Here is a 10,422-nt window from a genome sequence, read left to right as displayed (position 1 = left end):
GAGGGTAATGATCTTTTCTAGTAGCTTTATTTAATTTGCAAAAATCAATTACCATTCTATAACCTGTAACAATTCTTTGAGGAATCAATTCATTCTTATCATTAGGAACGATAGTAATACATCCCTTCTTAGGGACACAATGAACAGGACTTACCCATTGACTATCAGCAATAGGATAAATTATACCTGCCTCCAGAAGCTTTAGTATTTCATTTATTACCACTTCTTTCATCTTAGGATTTAACGTCGTTGATGATCAACAACTGATTTAGCATCTTTCTCCAGTTTAATTTTGTGCTGACATAGAGTGGGACTAATGCCCTTAAGATCATCGAGAATACATCCAATAGCGGCACGGTGCTTCTTCAGAGTTTTCAAAAATTTCTTTTCTTTATGCTCTAAAAGGTTAGCACTAATAATAACATGATATATCTTCTTTTCATCAAGATAAGCATATTTTAGAGTATCGGGTAATTGCTTAAGCTCAAACAAGGGTTCACCCTTAGGTGGAGGAGGATCCCCAAGGATTTCAGCAGGTAAATTGTGTTTCAAAATAGGTCCTTGATTAAAGAACACTTCATCTATTTCCCTTCTTTCATTCATAGACAAATCATTTTCATGGTCTAGAAAATATTGTTCTAAAGGGTCATTAGGAGGCATGGCAATAGAAGCAAGACCAATAATTTCATCCTTACTAGGCAATTCTTTATCATGGGGTTGTCTACGGAATTTAGAGAAATTAAAATCATAAGACATATCCCCTAAACCAACAGTAACAATGTCTTTCTCTCGTAGTCTATCTTAGCATTAACAGTATTCAAGAAAGGTCCGCCAAATATAATGGGACAAAAATTATCTTGTGGAGAAGCAAGAACAATAAAATCAGTAGGATATTTTATCTTCCCACACAAGACTTCAACATCTCAAACAATCCCAATTAGTGATATAGTATCTCTATTAGCAAGCTTAATAGTAACATCAATATCTTCTATCTCACCTTGTGCAATGCCATTCATAATTTATTTCTATAGGGTATAAGGTATTGCACTCACACTAGCACCCACATCACATAAGCCATGTTAAGAATGATCTCCTATTTTAACAGAAACAACGGGCATGCCAACAATGGGTCTATGTTTATCTTTCATATCGGGTATGGCAATTCTAGCAGCTTCATCACAAAAATGAATAACATGCCCATCAATATTATCAACCAAGAGATCTTTAACTATAGCAACACTAGGTTAAACTTTAATTTGCTCAGAGGGTTTGGTTGTTCTAATATTACTTTTGTTGACCACGGTTGAAGCTTTAGCATAATCCTTTATTCTAACAGGGAATGGTGGTTTCTCAATATTAGTAGTAGGAACAATAGGATAAACATTATAAGTAATAGTTTCTTCTTCAACTTTAATAGGTTCAACTACTTTAAGTTCAATGGGAGGATCGCATCTGAACCACTTCTCCTTAGGGAGATCAACATGAGTAGCAAAAGATTCACAGAAAGAAGCTACTATTTCAGAGTCAAGTCCATATTTAGTGCTAAAATCACGAAAAGCAATGGTATCCATAAAAGATTTAACACAATCAAACTTAAGGTTTATACCTAACTTTTTACCTTCATCGAGTTCCCAATATTTAGAGTTGCATTTAATTCTTTCCAATAAAACCCATTTGAATTCAATATCCTTCCTCATATAGGAACCGGTACAAGAAGTATCGAGCATGGATCGATCATTATGAGAAAGCCGAGCATAAAATTTTTGAATAATAATTTCTCTTGAAAGCTCATGATTGGGGCATGAATATAACATTGACTTAAGCCTCCCCAAGCTTGAGTGATACTTTCTCCTTCACGATGCCAAAAATTATATATATAATTCCGATCACGATGAACTAGATGCATAGGATAAAACTTCTGGTGAAATTCCAATTTCAGTCGGTTGTAGTTCCATGATCCAATATCATCCAAGAGCCTATACCATGTCAATGCCTTTCCCTTCAAAGATGGAAGGAAGACCTTCTTCTTGACAACATCCTCGGGCATACCTGCAAGCTTAAATAATTCACAAACTTCATCCACATAGATTAGGTGCATGTCGGGATGTAATGTTCAATCTCCTGTATAAGGATTAGCTAGCAGTTTCTCTATCATACCCGAAGGACTTTCATAATAAATATTTTCAGTAGGTGAAGTACATTGAGGAGCAACTCTTTTCTCTTCCGGTCGAGGTGAAGATACCCTGAAAAAACCCCTCAAAGGATTATGTTCCATAGTAACAAGTGACAGTAAATTTCAGCACACTATATAAATGTTTCCTTACCAAAAGCGCTTCACTCCCTGGCAACGGTGCCAGAAAAGAGTCTTGATGACCCACAAGTATACGGCATCTATCGTAGTCCTTTCGATAAGTAAGAGTGTTGAACCCAACGAGGAGCAGAAGGAAATGACAAGTGGTTTTCAGCAAGGTATTCTCTGCAAGCACTGGTAACACATAGTTTTGTGATAAGATAAATTGTGACAGGTAACAAGTAAATAAAGTAACTAAGGTGCAGCAAGGTGGCCCAATCCTTTTTGTATAAAACGCAAGCCTGGACAAACTCTTATATAAAGCAAAGCGCTCCCGAGGACACATGGGAATTGTTGTCAAGTTAGTTTTCATCATGCTCATATGATTCGTGTTCGTTACTTTGATAATTTTATATGTGGGTGGACCGGTGCTTGGGTGCTGCCCTTCCTTGAACAAGCCTCCCACTTATGATTAACCCCTCACGCAAGCATCCGCAACTATGAAAGAAAAATCAAGGTAAACCTAACCATAGCATGAAACATATGGATCCAAATCAGCCCCTTACGAAGCAACGCATAAACTAGGGTTTAAGCTTTTGTCACTCTAGCAACCCATCATCTACTTATTACTTCCCAATGCATTCCCCTAGACCCATAGAACATGAGCTCTGGCGCCATTAATGGAAACGTTGGGAGGGAGGTGCACAGCGGGTAGCGGTCAAAAGGGCTCTTCTCCCGATGAGCACGCGCAGGGGTCTGATCACACGCCTCCCATACTCAAATAGCTACCCCGCACGGCACCTCCTAGCCAATAAAAAAAGAGGACACGTGGCCGCACGTAATTGGTAAGTCGAACGCCCACGGTTTCAATAATACTTGTGTTTCCGATTTGTAACATGACAGCACTTGTTCCAAAATGACTTTGTTGATTGTTAATGTGTGCACCTTAGAAAATCAGACAGAAAAATTACCAGAGCATGTTGGTGCCATGTCATGAGACCATGCCAAGTTTCATGATTTTCAGGCGTGTTTTGGAGTTACAGGAATTAAAAAACCAAGTTTCTCAATCTTTCCGGCCGAGCCACGACGCCCAGATGTTTGAATTTCACCCCATCTCTTGCATGGGACCTAGAAATTCACCCAAGGACACACATATGATTTTTCAAAAAACTTTGGTGCACTGGAGCATGTGCTTGTAGTTCAAATTTGAATTTTGCACATTAAATGCCCAGAAACTCAATTAATGTATAAAAAAGGCCAAACGAACCCGAAATAATTCCAAAATTTAGCACGGTACTTCTATTTGGTCTAATCTGGCTGTGTAAAAAATTAAGGCGGGGGAAGGCAGTGTACGTATGTCGTTTCGCACACAGAGGTGACACGTTCCCTCTTGGAACCATGAGCCTTCTTGTGGGAAGCTCCAGTTTGCAAGAAGCTTACATCAAAGCTTGTCCCAATTCGGCCAAAAAAATTACCGCAGCATGTTGGTGCCATGTCATGACACCATTCCAAGTTTCATGATTTTCAAGCGTGTTTTGGAATTACAGGAATTAAAAAACCAAGTTTCTAAATCTTTCCGGCCAAGCCACGACGCCCACATGTTTGAATTTCACTCCCATCTCTTGCAAGAGACCTAGAAGTTCACCCAAGGACACACATGTGATTTTTCAAACAACTTTGGTGCACTGGAGCCGGTGCTTGCTTGTAGTTCAAATTTGAATATGCACATTAAATGCCCAGAAACTCAATTAATGTACAAAAAAGGCAAACGAGCCCGAATAATTCCAAAATTTAGCACGGTACTTCTATTTGGTCTAATCTGGCTGTGTAAAAAATTAAGGCGGGAGAAGGTAGTGTACGTATGTTGTTTCGCACACGGAGGTGACACGTTCCCTCTCGGAACCACGAAGCCTTCTTGAGGGAAGCTCCGGTTTGCAAGAAGCTTACACCAAAGCTTGTCCCAATTCGGACAAAAAAATTACCGCAGCATGTTGGTGCCATGTCATGACACCATGCCAAGTTTCATGATTTTCAGGCGTGTTTTGGAATTACAGGAATTAAAAAACAAGTTTCTCAATCTTTTCGGCCAAGCCACGACGCCCAGATGTTTGAATTTCACTCCCTCTCTTGCATGGGACCTAGAAATTCACCCAAGGACACAACATGTGATTTTTCAAACAACTTTGGTGCACTGAGCCTGTGCTTGTAGTTCAAATTTGAATTATGCACATTAAATGCCCAGAAAATCAATTAATGTACAAAAAAGGCAAACGAGCCCGGAATAAGTCCAAAATTTAGCATGGTACTTCTATTTGGCCTAATCTGGCTGTGTAAAAAAATTAAATTAAGGCGAGAAAAGGCAGTGTACATATGTCGTTTCGCAGACGGAGGTGACACGTTCCCTCTCGGAACCACGAGCCTTCTTGAGGGAAGCTCCGGTTTGCAAGAAGCTTACACCAAAGCTTGTCCCAGTTCGGCCAAAAAAATTACCGTAGCATGTTGGTGACCTGTCATGACACCATGTGAAGTTTCATGATTTTCAGGCATGTTTGGGAATTACAGGAATTAAAAAACCAAGTTTCGCAATCTTTTCGAACGAGCCACGATGCTTAGATGTTTGAATTTCACTCCCATCTCTTGCATGGGACCTAGAAATTCACCCAAGGACACACATGTGATTTTTCAAACAACTTTGGTGCACTGGAGCCTGTGCTTGCAGTTCAAATTTGAATTATGCACATTAAATACCCAAAAACTCAATTAATGTATAAAACGGCAAAACAAGCTCGGAATAATTCCAAAATTTAGCATGGTGCTTCTATTTGCTCTAATATGGCTGTGTAAAAAATTAAGGCGGGAGAAGGCAGTGTACGTATGTCGTTTCGCACACGGAGGTGACACATTCCCTCTCAGAACCACGAGCCTTCTTGAGTGAAGCTCCGGTTTGCAAGAAGCCTACAATAAAGCTTGTCCCAATTCGGCCAAAAAAATTACCGCAGCATGTTGGTGCCATGTCATGAGACCATGCCAAGTTTCATGATTTTCAGGCATGTTTTGGAATTACAGGAATTAAAAAACTAAGTTTCTCAATCTATCCGGCCAAGCCACGACGCCCAGATGTTTGAATTTCACTCTCATCTCTTGGATGAGACCTAGAAATTCACCCAAGGACACACATGTGATTTTTCAAACACCTTTGGTGCACTGGAGCCTGTGCTTGCAGTTCAAATTTGAATTATGCACATTAAATGCCCAGAAACTCAATTAATGTATAAAAAGGCAAAACCAGCCCGGAATGATCCCAAAATTTAGCACGGTACTTCTATCTGGTCTAATCGGGCTGTGTAAAAAAATTAAGGCGGGAGAAGGAAGTGTACATATGTCGTTTCGCACACAGAGGTGACACGTTCCCTCTCGGAACCACGAGCCTTCTTAAGGGAAGCTCCGGTTTGCAAGAAGCCTACACCAAAGCTTGTCCCAATTCGGCAAAAAAAATTACCGCAGCATGTTGGTGCCATGCCATAAGACCATGCCAAGTTTCATGATTTTCAGGCGTGTTTTGGAATTACAGGAATTAAAAAACCAAGTTTCTCAATCTTTCCGGCCGAGCCACGACTCCCACATGTTTGAATTCACTCCCATCAAATGCATGGGACCTAGAAATTCACCCAAGGACACACATGTGATTTTTCAAACAACTTTGGTGCACTGGAGCCTATGCTTTTAGTTCAAATTTGAATTATGCACATTAAATGCCCAGAAACTCAATTAATGTATTAAAAAGGTGAAACAAGCCAGAAATAATTCTAAAATTTAGCATGGTACTTCTATTTGGTCTAATCTGGCTGTGTAAAAAATTAAGGCGGGAGAAGGCAGTGTACGTATGTCGTTTCACACATGGAGGTGACACGTTCCCTCTCGGAACCACGAGCCTTCTTGAGGGAAGCTCCAGTTTGTAAGAAGCCAACACCAAATCTTGTCCCAATTCGGCCGAAAAAATTACCGCAGCATGTTGGTGCCATGTCATGACACCATGCTAAGTTTCATGATTTTCAGGCGTGTTTTGGAATTATAGGAATTAAAAAACCAAGTTTCTCAATCTTTCCGGCTGAACCACGACGCCCAGATGTTTGAATTTCACTCCCATCTCTTGCATGGGGCCTAGATATTCACCCAAGGACACACATGTGATTTTTCAAACAATTTTGGTGCACTGGAGCCTGTGCTTGTAGTTCAAATTGGAATTATGCACATTAAATGCCTAGAAACTCAATTAATGTATATAAAAGGCCAAACGGACACGGAATAATTCCAAAATTTAGCACGATACTTCTATTTGGTCTAATCTGGCTGTGTAAAAAAAATTAAGGTGGGAGAAGGCAGTGTACGTATGTCGTTTCGCACACGGAGGTGACACGTTTCCTCTCGGAACAAGGAGCCTTCTTGAGGGAAGCTCCGGTTTGCAAGAAGCTTACACCAAAGCTTGTCCCAATTCAGCCAAAACAATTACTACTGCATGTTGGTGCCATGTCATGACACCATGCCAAGTTTCATGATTTTCAGCCGTGTTTTGGATTTACATGAATTAAAAAACCAAGTTTCTCAATCATTCCAGCCGAGCCACGACACCCAGATGTTTCAATTTTATTCCCATTTCTTGCATGGGACCTATAAATTCACCCAAAGACACACATGTTATTTTTCAGCAAACTTTGGTGCATTGGACATTTGCTTGTAGTTCAAATTTGAATTATGCACATTAATTGCCCAGAAACTCAATTAATGCATAAAAATACCAAACGAAGCCGGAATAATTCCAAATTTAAATACGACACTCATGTACTACTTGCATGTTCACTGTACATAAATGTTCTAGCAATTAAAACACCATCCTTACCCTCCATAACACCATTTTGTCTTTCAAAACATAATGAAAAAATCAGGCATACCACAAACAGTTTACTAGAAAGAATCGTGGGGGATGCGATATAAAATATCTTGGTGCACCGTCCTGTCTAGCTTACCCAGGAACCTTCTCGTCTACAGTCCACCGCCGCCGCTTGAACCACACTTGCGCGCCAGTTTCTCGCAGCATCGAGCGAAAAAAATTTGCCACCGCGGAAATAGCTATCTCCTCGCCCCATCCCTCCTACCAAAAGCCACATTTCCACTGTTCCTCCTTGCTTTCCAAGTTAAAACCTTCACTAGTGCTTACGAGCAGCTCAGCCTCCTCGCCGGTGACCCTTCTTCTTGCAACGCCGCCTCCTCACCGACTACCCTTCTTCTTGTAGCGCCGCCTCCTCGCTGGTGACCCTTCTTCTTGCAGCGCCGCCTCCTCGCCGGCGACCCTTCTTCTTCCTACGTGGCCTCCTCACCGCCGACCCTTCTTCTTACTTCGCGGCCTCGTTGAGATGGTCAGGTAATCCACACCCCACCGACACCATCCTCCTCCTTTCCCATCCCACATGCCCCGACTGACGGAGCAACACCTTCCACCGAAATCTCTGCCCCCTCCTCCAATTAAGCGCCGCCCACAGCCATTTTACATGCAGTATAACATGGAGCTGAGTAGCATATGGCCGCACGCGCGAACGGGGTCGCTAAGGCTGACATGCATGTCGACCGCCAGATCTTGGAGGAGCACCTCGTCTTCGAGGCCACCGTCGACACCGCCGCGCAGTTGTCTACTTTAAATACAGTTCATGATGTTTTCTCGAGGCCACCGCCAGTGCCTTCTAGTGATTTGTCGTCTGTAATGTTAATATGCAATCTGATGTTTAGTTAACAGTTTGGTCCTCTAAAATATAATGTTCAGTTAACACTTTGGTCCAACAATTGCTACATTTCGTAGTACTGTTCTCAAGCATTCTTTGTTTTGTTAACTGTCTTATCTTCTAGTACATGTTTATACTTTGCAATGTCGTGCTCAGTTAACTATTTTGGTTCATTTGGTCTGCTGTCCTTTTAACTGTTTGGTTCAGTTCTGCAATTTGATTTTCATTTGTTGTGGGTACAATTTTGTATTGTTATGCATGTGACACAAATCTAATTTGGTTGTACTCAATACATATTCTACTGATAGTATGGCAACTCTCAGTTAACCTGATCAATATCTTCCTTATGTGTGTTGTAGAGAAACAATGGGAGACACTGCGGTTTACCATCGAGGTTTGTTCAAGCAGGGTCCTTTGGCTAATAGCACATTATTGTGCAGTTGCAGGAATCATTCTAATATTTAGGTTTCTTACAATTTGGTCTTGCACATGTAGGTCCTACTGTGAGAGGCTTAGACCCATTGTTCGACCCATTGTCCATGAATATCAATCAAGTCAAGAAACTCAGAAAGATTGTTAGGATGAAGAAACTTGCGACGAATAACAGAAAGATCTTTGTTTGCACAATGAAGAAGACATTAGTCAACTATAGGATGGTACCAACTCTTTTACCTTGTTTTCACCCCTTGCGCCATTTCAAAATTTACAATAGCGATTTCTGCATAGCATTGTTTTCAGTAATTTTCAAAGCAGTTCACTGATGATTACCTCTCAAACCACCTGCATGGTCAAGAGGTGAGGAAGGTATTCATTCAACACCCACGGTACAATATTGAAGTCTTACTGAAGAGGACAAAGGTTGGGAGGGCAATTATCCATAGCCACTGGTCTCAAGTTGCAAGGACATTCAACATCACTGAAGGCTCAATATTTGCCTTCCGCTTCTGCAGTTTCCTAGATGAGATTCATTTGTCTATTTACCGTGTATGATGCTACTTTCCAATGGTTTTGGATGCTGCATGTGAAACTTGGTGCTGTTGTGTAATGGCGTAACTAAGTGCCGAAGCTATCTGATGTAATTCGATTATGAAATCCTGGTTGCTTTTATACGGATATGAAATATCTTGCGTGTTTTATAAGAAATATCAGTTTGATTAGTACATGGATTATCAATAATAGGCTAATTACCTTGCTTATTGGGGTTTTCTATTGCAAACAGTTACTCAGACAGCACCGTGGGCGATGAACTCAAACAACTCGCACGGTTTCTAGAAAGTAGGCGTGTTCGATCAACTAACAATCACACACGGCTTCCGGCAGTGAACCGTTTGTGTTAGGCCACCTTACACAAACGTTTCCACACAAAGAACTATGTGGGATGTACATACCTACGGAAATGATTTTCTAGGATTCACCGTGTGGGATGTACATACCTACGGAAATGATTTCTGGGATTCACCGTGTGGGATGTACATACCTACATAAATGATTTCTAGGATTCGCCGTGTGGGATGTACATACCTACGGAAATGATTTCTGGGATTCTTTGTGTGGGATGTACATACCTACGGAAATGATTTCTGGGATTCACCGTGTGGGATGTACATACCTACGGAAATGATTTCTGGGAATCACCATGTGGGATGTACATACCTACGGAAATTATTGGGTTTCCATGCCTCAACCGATCGCACACGGCCCCATCCTGGGTCCCATGAGGGCCTATCCCCGATGATTTCTAGGTCATGTGGGAAGGACCCCCCTACCGCCCACACTCACTTGGCAACGGTTCCAAATGTCGTCGCGGAAAGGGGTTTTAAACCGTTTGTTTAGGAAGTCGTTGTACCAGTGGTTTAATAGGCTGCATGTGGCACCTCGGCTCAGAGAAACCGGAACGCCCCGTATTCCAGCCCAGATATCGAGGTGAAGTCTCCTGGAATATGGCACTACTTAGCATAGGACAAACCAGCTCTCTATTACAACACAAATATGAATACAAGGTCTCCGAATTACAATGAATAACACTGGCTCGGCGACGCTATGCTAACCAGAGTTGCTCTATGCAAGCAGCATAACAACTCGAGGCAGCGAAACCTCTACTGGCAGTGGAACAACGAACAATGATGATGGACTCCAATCCGTAGGGACTCTGGCTGGAACGTTTATCCTAGCTCGCGAACACAGGAACCATACCAAACAAGCAAGCAAACCAGGCATGACATGCAAACTGGCATGACACGCCAGGTCAGTACATTGAATGTACTTGCAAGCTCACAATAACCAAAAGCAGTCAAGACAACAACATCATGGCATTAGCAGGTTAAAGCAATCATGAGCATGATACTAACGGAACAACCT

This window comes from Triticum urartu, chromosome 4 (genome assembly GCF_003073215.2).
Source record: "Triticum urartu cultivar G1812 chromosome 4, Tu2.1, whole genome shotgun sequence".
In the NCBI taxonomy this organism is placed as follows: domain Eukaryota; kingdom Viridiplantae; phylum Streptophyta; class Magnoliopsida; order Poales; family Poaceae; genus Triticum; species Triticum urartu.
This window is presented reverse-complemented; position numbering follows the sequence as displayed.